The 15,537-nt window shown below is 41.0% G+C and overlaps 1 long non-coding RNA gene across 1 annotated transcript; it reads left to right on the top strand.

Moving 5' to 3' along the window:
- The first annotated feature begins 3,371 nt into the window (after positions 1 to 3,371).
- LOC143731908 (uncharacterized) lies at positions 3,372 to 5,253 on the top strand. Its single transcript, XR_013201001.1, has 2 exons — positions 3,372 to 3,529; positions 4,695 to 5,253. It is a non-coding gene; the product is annotated as an uncharacterized LOC143731908 (long non-coding RNA).
- Positions 5,254 to 15,537: the final 10,284 nt, after the last annotated feature.

Below are 15,537 nucleotides of genomic sequence, written 5' to 3'. Positions count from 1 at the left end.
GGTCATCCTTAATATTTCTCTAATTTACAGAAAGTCTCTATCTTTTAGCACTTTTAAGATATAGCCTTTTGAAATTAAGATGTCAAAATCGAACGTTTTAGGAAAAAAACCTCTGGCGCCTAAAGGGTTAACAGAGACAATCAGAAAAGCACATTTCTTCTCATCAGATTCAAAATCATCCTTTTGGTGTTTGAAAAAGATTTCTACTTGCCGGAGAAACCCCTTGCATCGCTCTGCTGAACCATCAAATGTTTTGGGTAAAGCAAAGCTTACCTTCTTGGGCATAGGAGGTGGTAACAAATGGAGATAACGCGTGAGGTATTCGTTAGTAGCCTGTAGTTTGCCCAGCTGTTCTTGGTATCCCTTGAGGATGTCACTTTGGTATGCAAAAGCTTTCTGTAGATTATCAACTTCTGCTTGAGTCATCGGAGGCGAAGTATTGTGTAACGAGACGGAGGCTGAGGCAGAATCCATATGCAGTCGTTTATTGAAAATCCACAGGAAACAAACCAAAATCAGCAGGCAGATAGCATAAACTTAAGACAGGTAGAGGTAAGACACAATGAGGCAGTCCAATCCAAGCAACAGAGCAAAAGGGATAATCCAATAGGCAAAACAGAACAAAGCTGGCAATGGTCATACACAAGATAAACAAGACTATGACAATATAACGCTCAGTAAAGCAGGTAGACTGGCAATACTTTGCGATGGCCTGTTAGCCAGGCCATGCTTAAATGTCTCACAAACAGGAAGTAACCAGTAAAGCAGAGGAAGTGGCACACAGTCAGTACTCGGGAGAGGGCTCCCTCTGCTGGCCTGACGTTACAGTCTCAAAGGACAGATCAAAGTGGAAATGTCGTTCAACCAGATAATTCCCCTCCAGGAGATTATATTTGGCACAAATTAGGAAACCCTCACAGGAATCACGTTCACATGGATAGAAACATAAAACACACACACACAAAAAAAACACCATGTAAAAGACAAGGCAATGCAACAATCAATATCTGATTCAAGTATTTTTTGTAACAATCATATACATATCTCAAATAACACAACTTAACTTCTTGACTTCTTGAGTTATTAAACTCATCGACTCTTATAAATCAATCGCTCTCATTTTGAAACAACTAGCATTTCTTTTTCCCTTTTTTCCACATGTGGTAGCTTTAGCGCACGTGCTATTCATTTGAGTTCACGCATTACATGCGGTGTGTTCAACTCAGCTCTTATTAAATCATATATGAGACTAGATCATACCTGTCAAGTATCCCGTTTTGGCCGGGAAAGTCCCGTATTTAACCCTTCTTTCCCGCCGTCCTCCCGTATTAGTATTTTCCCGTAAATCTCCCGTATTTTAACCTGTGCTATTAAAAAATAATAATGGCCCGGGCGGATAAAAAAAAACAAAAAAACATTTCCAATCTGAGCTCTGTCACTAGCCACGCGATAACTGCCACCTGCAGTAGCCTACTACAGGTACTGTGGGTACTGTAGGTGGCAGTTGTCGCGAGGTTAGTGTGTGAGGTCAGATGATGAGTGACAACGCGGGTGGAAAAAAGAAAAAAAATCGGAGACGGATGATGGACGCTACGACAGAGACGGAAGGCACTCCTGCCACAAAACCAAAACGCTCATGTAAATACCGCGATCAATGGGACAGCGAATTTACTTTTCTGAAGAGGAGCAGGGTAGGGGACAGTCACGCGTTTTGTAACTGCGACTTTAGCATCTTAAAACCTGTTAACCGTTGCCAGTGCGCCGAGGCACTGACGCGTTTTTTTTGTTTGTTTGGTTCATAGTTCAAAGTTACTATCAGATTTAATGTTATTACCTTGACAAACTATACATCATTAAAAAGATATAACACTCAAGTTTCAGTATTTGACCACTATTGTATTCTCAGAAACTTTGAAGATGTTTCATACAAAATAAATTTCTGATAACTTTACAAAAATTTGTAGCTATTAATAACTATTTTTTCATTATGACAATAATTAATTCTACATTTACAATAAACTGCCAGGTGTCAGCTTTCAAATGAGATCATACTTGTGATTTTAGTGCAAAGTGTCTATGAACTATAAATATATAGGCCTACACATAGTGTTTATGGCTATCTGTTTCAGTTTGGGTATGCCATTTCTGAGGATTTTTCAAAAGTGGGGTTGCAGCCTAACAGGTTAAAGAATGCAAAGTCTGCAACAAATTTGAACAATAACTCACTAAAAGAGTAAAGAAAAGTTATGTGACATGTAAAGAAAAACTGTAAAAGAAAAGCAACATGAAATGAAAAGAATGTGTGAGCCGCATCAAGTTCCTGGTCCAGGCGGTCTATGATGTTCTTCCCAGCCCATCCAACCTGCACTGCTGGGGCTTGGCCGAATCACCAGCATGCCCTCTCTGCCAGAAGAACAAGGGGACCCTTGAGCACGTATTGAGTTGTTGCCCAAAAGCTCTGGGGGAAGGCCGATACCGCTGGCGTCATGATCAGGTGCTCAAGACTATCGCAGAGAGCATCTCTAGTGCTGTTTCCATCTGCCAAAAATCCAGACCTAGGAAGGAGGCCTTTGAGCGGAAAAAGGGGAAATATCCGGACTTAGTCAGCAACTGCCACGAACAAGGCTGGAAGGCAAGGTGCTTGCCTGTAGAGATAGGGTGCAGAGGCTTTGCTGGGCAGTCTCTCTGCAGGGCATATACTGCACTCGGTATCACAGGCGAAAGGAGGAGAAGAGCCATCTGTAGCAGCACAGAGGCAGCGGAGAAAGCCGCTAGGTGGCTCTGGATTAAGAGAGCGGAACCGTGGTTGAGCTGTCAGGGCACAAGCTGAGGCTTGATCAACCTCACCTGGGTCGCCTGAGTGAGGGTGTCTGATGTTCGAGAGACCCGAAACACCCGATGACCTCAGGATACATCACTGATGATGTGCCCTGGTGCATCGCAAGATGTATCAGAACAACTGTGGAATGAAAATAAAATGTAAATATAGAGACAAGCAATGTTAAATGAACATAAAATATGCAAATAAGCCTTTAAAATAAATGCTCTTCATATATACCCTTTTGTGTTTTCATTTAAGCTATAACACTTGTCTTAAAATGTAAGGGATAACGTTACTGGAGCTTGGTTGGGGTGGTGGGACTGCTCGCGGTGGGCGCCGGAAAATTTCCCTTATTTTCAAATCCAAAACTTGACAGGTATGGACTAGATTGAACAACAAGCATCTGAAATGTTCATAATTATTGATTAATTTTAACATGATCAAAGAGGTCAAAGGTCAACTCAGAGGTCACAGCTCATCACATATATTTCTTTAAACAGTGTTATATCAGAAAGCATTTAGTCAAATCTGAATGAGTGAGTGTTGAGAAGAGCTAAGGATCTTCTAATATCAGTGTGTTGAAGTGTTGTTTCTCTCTCTCTGCTGGAGTGTGTGTTCACTCGAGTGGAATAGAGGTTTTTGTACGAGTGTTTCATTAGATTGTATCACTGTGGTACACATTCGGTGGAGGAACTAAACTGGTGATCGGTAAGTCTGTCGATTTAATCACATAATAAAAAAATACTATTTAGATTTCAGAAAGTGTTTTACAGTTGAAACAAGAAAAAAATGTATTAATTATAATGATTATTAGATATTGTGGCGACACTTTACTTAAAGCCTTTATGTATAATGCATTATAAAAGTTTTTATAATGTTGCTATAATGCAGTATATATTTTCGGAAATAATTGCAACCAAAGTTAAAATGAATTATAATACTTAAAAAATCCTTGTTACATCTGAAATTGGTTGTTTGTCATGTGTATTATAAATTCTTAAGGTGTAACAATGAATAGATAATATTATAATGTGTTAAAACCTTGGTTACAATTATTGATGAGATTATGCATGCATTATAATGTGTAAAACAATATATAATTAATGCATTAAAAATACCTTTATAATGCAATATGTATAAAGGCTTTAAATAAAGTGTTACTGATATTTTTGTATAATGATTTAATCTAAAACAATTATATTATTATAAGAATAGCATTATTCCTTTCAAAAAAAGAAAAAAAATTCTAAACATATTTTCATAATCTGTCTCACTATGAATTTAATCAGTTTATTACATGTTTGTTTTCCCTTCATTTATTTCTACACTGAGTTCATATTTAGTTCATCTTTTATTGTAGAAATCATACATGTAAAAAAGAGATTTGACATCAGAATGTAAATGTTGCTACTTTCTGTAGTTCAGTCAATGATACTGAATCTCTTTTGCTCATGTCGTGCTTATAATTCAGTGCTTTATAATACAAACACAATATATGTATATTATTGTGCTTTAATTCTGTTTTAAACACTTTTTTAGTTTTTAGTTTAATATCTCATGTAAGTAAAATTTAAGTTCAGAGTTAAAAACTGATTTCAATCAGTTAGTTTCAATTGATTTAAATGTATGTAGTGATTGTGTAGTTTGTATATTGTGTATGTATATATATATATATATATATATATATATATATATATATATATATATATATATATATGAGCTGTAGTGAAGCTGAAGGACATGAAGGATCAGATGCTGGTGATTTTTCCTGCATTCCTCATGTCTGCTGCTTCAGTCCTGTTGAAATGCTGTGAATGTGCAGTGCAGTGTGTTGTGTGTGTGTTTGTGAATGTGTTGTGTTTGTCTCCTGCAGCTGGTCCCACAGTGAAGCCCTCAGTGTCTCTGCTGCCGCCCTCTTCTCTGCAGATCTCTGGAGAATCAGCCGCACTGCTCTGCCTGCTCAGCTCTTACTCTCCACAGGGGGCGCTGGTGAGCTGGACACTGGACGGGTCAGAGGTCACCGAGGGGGTTCTGACCAGCGCAGAGAGCCAGCAGGACGGCCGCTACAGCCGCAGTAGCGTCCTGACCCTCAGCAAAGCACTCTGGGAAGAGGGAGAGCTGTACGTCTGCAGAGTAACACATGATGGAGCTCCTCATGAGGTCTCGTTCCACAAGAGCTCTGAGTGCTGATGTTTCTCTCCTGAAGATGAGCCGTATCTGAGTGTCCTGTGTCAGGCAGGATTCACATGAGTCTAGTGCTGCAGCTGTAGTGCTTTACAACTCCATACTGAAACAGTGTGTGTGTGTGTGTGTGTGTGTGTGTGTGTGTGTGTGTGTGTGTGTGTGTGTGTGTGTGTGTGTGTGTGTGTGTGTGTGGTCTTTCAATCTGCTGTGTTTGCTGCAACATTCAATAAAGCTTCTCAACAAGTTCACTTTGTGTCTGACAACATCATTCAACTAACAGATGAAGATGCAGGTGCTTTTCAGAAGGTTGATGTAGCAGTAAATGTCATATAAAGCTCTTGGGGTTTGAACATGGTCTCTGGAGACAGAGCTGCTCTATTCTGAGAGATCACAATCACTCCACCCTGGCAATGCAAATGGGCTTTTCAGTCTCACTCTTTGATTGGTTACATGATCTGGACTGGAACACAACAGTTTCACTTCTGCAAAAGAAGCTGATGGTATTTAAAAAATAAAAATATAATACAAATAATTTAAGTGACTGAATGCAGTCTGTTCAGTTTGATTGACAGGGATCATATATTACACCTAAAACATGCTGATCATATTAAAACACTGACTCATTCTCTTCATAAACACAAGATTGATGTTGATTGTAATGATATAGTGTTATCAGTGTTTGAAAATACATAAAATACATAAATCATTCTTCAAACCTGGACTAAACACTGGCAGAGTCAAGAGGAAGATGATGCTGAAAGTCATGTTTGTTGGTTGATGAAGAAGAGCTCTTGATCATGTCATGTTCAGTTCATAGAGCTATAAACACATGCAGAGTGAAGCATGTGCTGATCATATAAAACACCCTCTGAATGCAAAAGCTGCTGTAGACTGTGAGCTCACGACGAGACCGAAGAGAGATCAGGACGAGATACAGACTCACCTCAGACTCATCAGAGTCAAAGAGCTTTACTGACAGGGTTAAAGAACGGCTTTACATGGCCGAAGTACAGTAACATTAAATATACTGACACACACATTTACACACAAATACACACAGGTAAAAATATATATATGGAGTTCAGTCATGAAACTCTAGATCAGTGTTTCCTGGAGTATTGCCTACAGTGGCTACGTTTACATGCACAACCTTTGTTGTTCTGAATGTAGTGTTTGCATGAACGCTAAACACGCGATCGGGTTAATGCGGTTTAAACAGTTGGTACTCAACCAGAATAATACTTTTACCGCTGCCGTTCCCGCGGCTGTAAAATTGGGGTGTATTTGCTTCCTTTTACCGCTAAGAGGCGCTACAATCACAAACTTTGAAAAGTGTCAGTTTATTCTCACTATTGCATAATCTGCCGCGGCTCGTTGAGAACTGGTAGCAGATAAATTCAAGTGAAACATTTTAGTTAAACGACTTCCTAATCACAATACTGAAATTAAAGTACAAATTTAGAACTGAAACAAATGTAGGCTTCTATTATTGCATCAAATTTAAGCAAAGTAGGTTAAACTTTAACATTGTGTGACCAGTTTTTCTATAGGCTAATCTCAGGCAATGCGTCTATATAATAGGATGGCTATTATACTTTATATTTCAGTTAATAAATCTACTAACAAATTAAAAATAACGGTGAAATAAATCAGGCCTGAACAAAATTATGGTTTAATAATTTAAACATTGTCAGGAGTTGCTAACCGATGTTGTCACGATTCATGAATTCACTGTTTTCTTCGTGTCTCGTGTATTTGTTGTTGTGTGTGTGTGAGCTTGTGTGAGTGGGCGTTACCGCTCGTTCCACTCTGATCAGCATGCCAGCTGATCTCATTCCCTGCACCAGCTGCTGCCAATTCATTCACCTATATAAACTCATCACACTCTCCCCTCTTTGTCAGATCGTTGGTTTGGTGTCCTCCGTGTTTGTGTATCGTGTGCCTGTCTGCAGTCCTATCCTGGTTCGAGTTCCTGTTCGGTGTCTTCGTGGTTTTCGTCTCGTCTGGATGTTTACCTGCACTGGATTCTTCACCACCACTCTGCACCAGCACGCTGATCATCGAGTCCCTGCGCCACAAGCCCACCCGTGTTCCTGGACTGTGTATCTTCTGACCTTATAAATAAACGAGTTACTTGCATCTTTGCTTACGTCTAGTGATTGTGACAGAACGATCTGACCAAGGATGGAAGCAGCAAGCGGAACCTCCTCTTCTTTGGACGAATTCATCAGATCCAGCATTTCACGGATGGATTCCCAGGAGAGGAGTATGAATGAGTCGGGTCGGGCTATTCAAACTCTTGTGGTGCAGGTGTCCGAGCTCACCCAGCGATTCCAACTTATGCAAGTTCCCACTGCGCCACCCCCACCGCCCGCTCCCCCCGTACCACCAGAGAATGTCCCCCAGTCAGAGCCCCGCCTACCTGTGACCGAGTCATACAACGGTGAGCCTAACTTTTGCAGAGCTTTCCTAACACGCTGTTCAATGCACTTTTCTCTGCAGCCCAGGACCATTGCGGAGGAACGAAGCAAGGTCGCGTTTGTGCTAACGCTACTGACTGGGAGGGCAGCTCTATGGGGGACGGCGGTGTGGGAGAACCAAGATACATGCTGTTCCTCGTTCCAGACCATCGCCGCCGAAATGAAGAGAGTTTTTGAACGCACGGTCGCGGGAAGAGAAGCGGCACGGATTCTCGCGGACCTTAAGCAAGACGAAAGATCTGTATCGGATTACTCGATTGAGTTTCGGACTCTGGCGGCTAATTGTCAGTGGAACGAGGAGGCGCAGTGGGATATGTTCCTGCATGGGCTGGCTGACCGCGTCCAGAGAGAGATTTATGCACTGAATTTACCTACTACCCTCAATGGTTTGATCGAACTGGCGCTCCGTGTGGATTCCCGACACTCCCGGGTCGAACGTCGGAGACTACCCGCTCGGGGGTCTGGAGCGGTGGAGTCTCCGCGAGCCAGCAGCGGGGACGCAGTCAGCCCAGTTTACGATCACAAGCCCATGCAGGTCGGGCGAGCTCGGCTTTCCCGGGAGGAGAAGAAGAGGCGGAGATCCCAGGGCCTTTGCCTTTACTGTGGCACAGCGGGACATTTTTCTTTCAACTGCCCGGTAAAAGGGCAAGCCCGGCAGTAAATCTGAGGCTACTGTCGGGTGGGATCTCCGCTGAGAAGACCTCATCAACATCTACACTCCTCCCGATAAGACTCAGGTGGTCAGCCCACATTCACGACTGTCGAGCACTACTGGACTCTGGGGCGGAAGGTAATTTCATGGACTACACATTTGCACTACAGATTCAGGTTCCCCTTCTGCCTCTCACCCGTACCATCGCAGTTCACACTCTCAACGGCCAAGAACTTCCCACTATTACATTCATCACTGGACCCATCACACTCAGCGTATCTGGCAACCACACAGTAATTATCTCCTTCTACATTCTGGACTCCCCCCTCGCACCCATTGTTTTAGGACACCCCTGGCTCATTGAACATAACCCCAAAATAGAATGGCAGCAGAAATCAGTATCAGAGTGGAGCAGTAAATGTCATGAGTCCTGTCTTGTGTCTGCTTGTCCGTCTGTTTCTGTTTCTACATTTCAGGAGGAAGCAGTGGATTTGTCAAACGTGCCCACGGAGTATCTAGACCTGAAGGAGGTGTTCAGTAAGTCTCGTGCTGCTTCTCTCCCTCCGCATCGTCCCTATGACTGTGCTATAGAGTTACTGCCAGGTACGTCTCCACCTAAGGGCAAGTAATATTCACTTTCTGTTCCAGAAAGAGAGGCTATGGAGAAATATATTTCTGATTCTCTGGCATCGGGGTTCATCCGTCCTTCCTCTTCTCCAGCGGGGGCGGGGTTCTTTTTTGTGGGGAAGAAGGACGGATCCCTGCGACCTTGTATTTACTACCGGGGGCTGAACAGCATCACGGTAAAGAATACTTATCCTTTGCCGCTGATGTCTTCAGCCTTCGAGAGGTTGCAGGGAGCGTCGATCTTCACAAAGTTGGATTTACGTAATGCTTATCATTTTGTCCGCATCAGGAAGGTGGATGAATGGAAGACTGCTTTTAATACCCCCAGGGGGCACTTTGAATACTTGGTCATGCCTTTCGGGTTGTCCAACTCCCCAGCAGTCTTCCAGGCACTCGTCAATGACGTGCTGCGAGATATGGTCGACCAGTTCATATATGTCTACCTGGATGTCATATTGATCTTTTCTTCTTCTCTCCAGGAACACGTGCAGCACGTCCGATGAGTGCTTCAGAGGTTGCTAGAGAATGGGCTTTTTGTCAAGGCGGAGAAATGCGCTTTTCATGCACAGTCTGTTCCTTTCTTAGGGTACATTGTGTCGTCTGAGGGAATGCGTATGGATCCTGAGAAGGTTAAGGCTGTGGTGGATTGGCCAAGTCCAGATTCTCGTAAGGCCCTACAGAGGTTTCTGGGGGTCGCCAATTTTTACCGGCGGTTCATTCGCAATTTCAGCCAACTAGCCTCACCTCTGACCGCCTTGACCTCCCCCAGAACTGCGTTCAGGTGGTCAGACGCAGCTGAAGCTGCGTTTGCCAAACTGAAAGGCCGCTTTGTTTCAGCCCCCATCCTGGTTACCCCTGATCCATCACGTCAGTTAGTGGTGGAGGTCGATGCGTCAGAGGTGGGGGTAGGTGCAGTGTTATCCCAACGTTCTCCTACAGACGACAGAGTGCATCCATGCGCGTTTTTGTCTCACCGTTTGTCCCCTGCCGAACGTAATTATGATATTGGTAATAGAGAGTTGTTGGCAGTCAAATTAGCGTTGGAAGAATGGCGCCACTGGTTAGAAGGGTCGGGGGTACCTTTTATCGTCTGGACCGACCATAAGAATCTGGAATACATTAGAACCGCTAAAAGATTAAACTCTAGGCAGGCTCGGTGGGCACTTTTTTTTGGACGTTTTGACTTTACTCTCTCGTACCGCCCGGGTTCTAAGAACATCAAACCCGATTCTTTACCGCGCATATTTGACCGTTCCGATCGCCCGTCTACTCCCGAGTGCATTTTTCCAGAGACCTTAATTATCTCTACACTCACATGGGAGGTCGAATCGAAGGTCAAGAAGGCCTTACAAGGGGTAACGCCTCCGGTCGGTTGTCCACCGAACCGTTTATTTGTGCCAGAGAAATTACGGTCCGACGTCATTCAGTGGGGGCATTGTTCCAACGTGGCTTGTCATCCAGGAGTTAGTCGCACTACATCTTTAGTCAGGCAACGATTTTGAGCCATGCGTGGCCACACATGGCTCACGACGTTCACAGTTTTGTTTTGGCTTGCTCAGTTTGTGCCACTGGTAAGACTTCCAATCGACCCCCAGATGGGCTCCTTCAACCGCTGCCGGTCCCTTCGAGACCCTGGTCCCATATCGCTCTAGATTTTGTCACCGCCCTCCCACCCTCTCAGGGTAACACGGTAGTTTTGACCGTGGTGGACAGGTTCTCGAAGGCGGCCCACTTCATTCCCTTGCCCAAATTACCCTCAGCCAAGGAGACAGCGTTAACAGTCGTTAACCACGTCTTTCGGTTACAAGGCCTCCCGACAGACGTGGTTTCCGACAGAGGACCCCAATTTGTGTCCAAATTTTGGCAAGAGTTTTGTAGATTACTGGGTGCGACTGTGAGTCTGTCCTCAGGGTTTCATCCCCAGAGCAATGGTCAAACTGAGAGAGCCAACCAGGATTTGGAGAGAACGTTGCGATGTCTGGTCTCCAAGAATCCTTCCTCATGGAGCCAACAACTGTCAATGGTGGAGAACGCCCACAATTCGTTACCAGTGTCATCCACGGGCCTATCTCCGTTTAAGTGTGCACGCGTCGGGTCTTGATATTAAATGTTTCAGGCTAGAAACACATCATACAGCTAATAAAACTGTATCCAAGCTAAAACGTGTCACCAATGCAGGGGCGGATCTAGAATAAAAACCACGGGGTGGCAAGCAGGGTCAGGGATCATTTCTGGGGTGGCGAATGTTTATAGCGGGGGTACGCAAGTTTTGCTTGATCGCAAGGCAATTTTTCCGTTTAGATGCAGGCTGAGCCTCCCAAAATTATATAGAAATAGTAGCATTGACCATATTATAAGTAGGGGGTTTCTAACTCAGATAAAATTTAAACTTTTGTAAAAAAATAAAATAATAAAGAAAAAAATCATCTTGGGAGCCACAGGAGTTGGCACCTGGCTCTTTATTTAGCTATAAAGTTATTATAATTCTTTGGCCTGTAAAAAAGGTGCGGTAACACTTTATTTTGATAGTCCGTTCGTTGAGACTCTACTACTTATTAGTAGCCATTCAGTAGCTTGTCAACAGTGCATCAGTTGACATTCAACAACACTGTTTCAACAGACAAGTAACATACATTCAACTAACTGCCTATAGACTATAAGGTACATATAAGGTACATTTCAAGTGTTAATATCATTTGACATTCAACAACACTGTTTCAACAGACAAGTAACACACGTTCAACTAACTGCCTATAGACTATAAGGTACATTTCAAGTGTTAATCTAAAGATTTTACAAAAAGTGCCTATTGACTTTCAATGTTATTTTGCAACAAGTTATTAGCCAATTGTCAACTAACTTTCTGTAGATTGAGTGACCATCTTCTAAGCTGTCTACCAACAACTCAAAATCAATCTGTCAGTTGAAAGTCAACTGTCATGTCAGCATATGATCTGTATATTATACTGTATAGGGGTCCCAAATGCATCACATTAATGATTATTTAAACTGAATAAAAACGGTTTAAACTTTTTTTTTCCATTTGTTGATAATCGGTTGATAGTCAACTAAAGATTAGTTGCTTATCTGTTTCTTTTCAACAAATATATTGTTTATGATCAGTAGACTGTTAATAGACATTCTCCACTAAGCCTTAGTAGATATAATTTAGGACTATCTAATTAAAGTGAAAAACAGTTGATATCAGTAGAAAGTCTATAACCTATCAACAGATTGCGTACAGGTTTCCATTAATTATATGCAACATAATTACGATTTAAAATGAGAACAGTTTTGCATACCTGACTGAAGTAGAACAAACACCATAGGCAGCACATCAGAGAAAAAATGCACTTTTATTAAATTAAAAAAACACTCCAAATAATACAACCCATTCTTTACTAGGGTATCAGGATCATATCTGATTATGTGACATTATATTGAGCATTTCAAAACGAGAAAATTCTCTCAATACTTGTCTACAACAACATTTCAAATGCCCGAGGCCAAGATCAAAAGTTATAAACTACAAACAATAATTAATTAATACATTTTGCCTTTCGTGACAGTAAGGTTTACAGAAAGTTCCTAAACTTATCTGCGGTTACCATTCCTTATGTCCTTGAGAAGTCTTCCAAGTACTCCATGTTTATATCTTCTGGCTAACCAGTAGGTCCACTCTATGAAGCTGAGCTGTTTTTTTTAGGCCTTCTCAGAACGATTCCCCCGCATACGCCAAACTTCCCTCTTGTAAGTCTGCCACGCTCTCTCAATGTTTTGAGTATGTAGTCCTGTTTGTGGATCTACATAATTCTGGCTGTGGTTGACTCTGACATGCTTGGGAAAGACTGGCATATGGTCTCCACTCATCACTCACAACTAGACTTTGGCATTTGACATGTTTCCTGATGATGGGAACAAGGGTATCCTTGTTTCTTTTCTTCACAAGGCGAAGAATGGGGCGTCTGCTTGCAACTTTGATCTCAAGTATACCAAACACCCACGTTCGCTTTCTTTTCCAGGTGTTGCCAAAGCGTCCTCTTGCATACTACCAAAAAAACCAGCATGAACAGTATTACTAAAGAAAAAAAAAATACTAAAGAAAATCTCTGTATCAGCCATGCATCAATTTATTTCTAATCAGGTGTTCTCATCTAAAACTCCATTTTTTTAATTCCATATAACACCATAACTATGCTTACATAATAAGAAAATCTTTAAATGGTCAGTTCACCCAAAAAATGAAGTGGTAAATTATGGGGGTGGTGATGGCGCAGTGGATAAGACACATGTCTTTGGTGTGAGAGACCCGGGTTCGAATCCACTGTGAGACACCAATGTGTCCCTGAGCAAGACACTTAACCCCTAGTTGCTCCAGAGGCGTGCGACCTCTGACATATATATAGCAATTGTAAGTCGCTTTGGATAAAAGCGTCAGCTAAATGAATAAATGTAAATGATGTGTGTGTTTTTTGTGGAAACAAAACACTTTTTTATCATTTTTTAAATTGAGGTTAAACCACTGGAATCACATGGTTTAGTTTTATGATTTCTTCATGAATTTTTTTAAGTGGTAGTTGCGTAGCTGTCAATGGAGGGACAGGAATCGCTCGTATTTTATAATTAAGATCTTCATTTGTGTTCCGAAGATAAAAGAAAGTCTTGCAGGTTTAGAACAATCATGAGGATGAAGATATAAAGACAGAATGTTCATTTTTGGGTGAACTAACCCTTTAATAAAATGTATTGTAAACAAGTAACAAAATATTAAATTAAACATTAAACATTGAATATTAATTTAATTTTTGTGTTAAGAAAACATTCCTGTTTTATTATACAAAGCATGAGATAACCCTTCTTTAGGTTAAACAATATAAATAAAATGTCAGTGAAAGTCAAAATTGCATTTTTAGATTACACTACCTTGCGTTTGTGGCAAAACTTGCTTTCATCATGTGAACAAGGACATTAACTCCACCAACTTTCTGTCTCTTTTTTTCCGGTGCTTCTCCAGGCTTTGTACACAAATTCTTCTGAGCTTCTTTGACATCATGGAAAGTGTCGCTGTGCTCTTTGCAATGCCATCTTGAAGCATGTCTACTTGCCGTAGATATAAACCCTGAGCAAATCTACAAAGATTAACAAAAATTATTATCATTAAATCAGAACATTGCATTTTCACACAAAGAGAATATGCGCTTTATCAACCTCCAGGCCACAAAGCATAATTTGTACCTGGATTCTGTATTTTGAAAACTAGTTTTTTTTTTTACTATTGACTCTAAGTATAAAAAAAAAACACATTAATACATCCTGTCAAACAATTGTAGAACAATTGCCACCAATGGTCTCTACGATCAACTTAGGCTTACGATGCTTTTGGGAAACGCAGCCCTGTACAACATACTGTAGTGCTGTACAGAAACTGACTAAACTTGAAAGCATCACAGTGAAAACATATATGATCACCACCATAATTTTCTGTTAGAAGCTTATGTTAGATGTTTTATAAGACATCCTAAATACTAATTCAAAGAATGGTCCAAATATAGTCAACTTGATACAATTTTAAAAATAGTTTGTTTTAGAGTTTTTGGGTTACTGTAAGATATCTGGCAAAGTATGGTGGGGTATACTACAGGAAATGCTTTTGCAATAGGATATATGCTATAGATTGACCATAATATTTGTTTATGCCACCATAAAGTATGATAACATGCTGTAATGCAATTGTGCTCTATGGACTCAAAATACACCACAGAAATAGTGTAATATGTCAAATTCTGTAGTTATGTAATATATTTGCATTGCTTACCTATGTATATACTTCATCCATGTGAACAGACTGCAGTGTGATTGTGAGAAAAGTGAGTTTGTCCGAACACTTCTTCTCAACCGTCCACATCTTTTACGTCGACACTCCCTGGAAGTTTCAGGACATAAGACTGTATGATAAGTTGACATTTTTAACATATGTCTTGGAACACACACACACGATAGTTGTATATATAATTAATATAACAAAAGCTTATGTAAAAATCATGTTTAGTACCAATATGTCGATACAGATGTTGAGTAACTGATTATTGTGCTGAATCTGATACTAGTAAAATCTATTTACTTGAAATATCTGTTTTTACTACTTCCAGCTGCTTATTCAAACGGATTAGATAAAATACTGTAGAAATAATCATGATAAATTGGCTCTTACAACGATCTACATTTAAATTACAAATACAATAATAGCTATACATTGCTTATGATCCACTGTTAATGAACTATGACAATCACTTGACATAGGTGTACAGTATTCATTGCCAACTGCACCATATTTTTGTGACTTTGAAACTTGTACCTCTCACATTTATTTAAATAGCCTTTTGAAGTTTAACACATTGTCATTATTTCTTGTATAACCCCTAAACACATCTTAAAATAACAACACTATTTTATAGGCTACCATTTAAGATTTTTAGATTATCTTAATTCATACAAACAGAGCATTTATTCTTACCAGATGTAATTGTCACCGATGTTAAGGCCAAGGGTTATTTACCACACTCCGGAGGAGCAGACACCAGAGGACACCAAGAGGCAGACAACCAAAGTGAATTTAAAAGGTAAGTTTTTATTTAGTAAAAGAAAGGATAAAAGCAGGGGCAGGGACGTTCGTGGCTGTAGCTTTGTTGAGATACGGGGAGGGGAGTGCTGGTAGGTACTTTTCCGTTCTTCAGGCAAGTATATTCCACTCTGGGTGGACTCGTGGGACAGAC

Source organism: Siphateles boraxobius, unplaced genomic scaffold, assembly GCF_051911475.1.
Source record: "Siphateles boraxobius isolate OS27281-9 unplaced genomic scaffold, OSU_SipBor_1 88, whole genome shotgun sequence".
NCBI classification, from domain to species: domain Eukaryota; kingdom Metazoa; phylum Chordata; class Actinopteri; order Cypriniformes; family Leuciscidae; genus Siphateles; species Siphateles boraxobius.
Note: the sequence above shows the minus strand (reverse complement) of the source record. Positions and strands in the feature narration are given on the sequence as shown.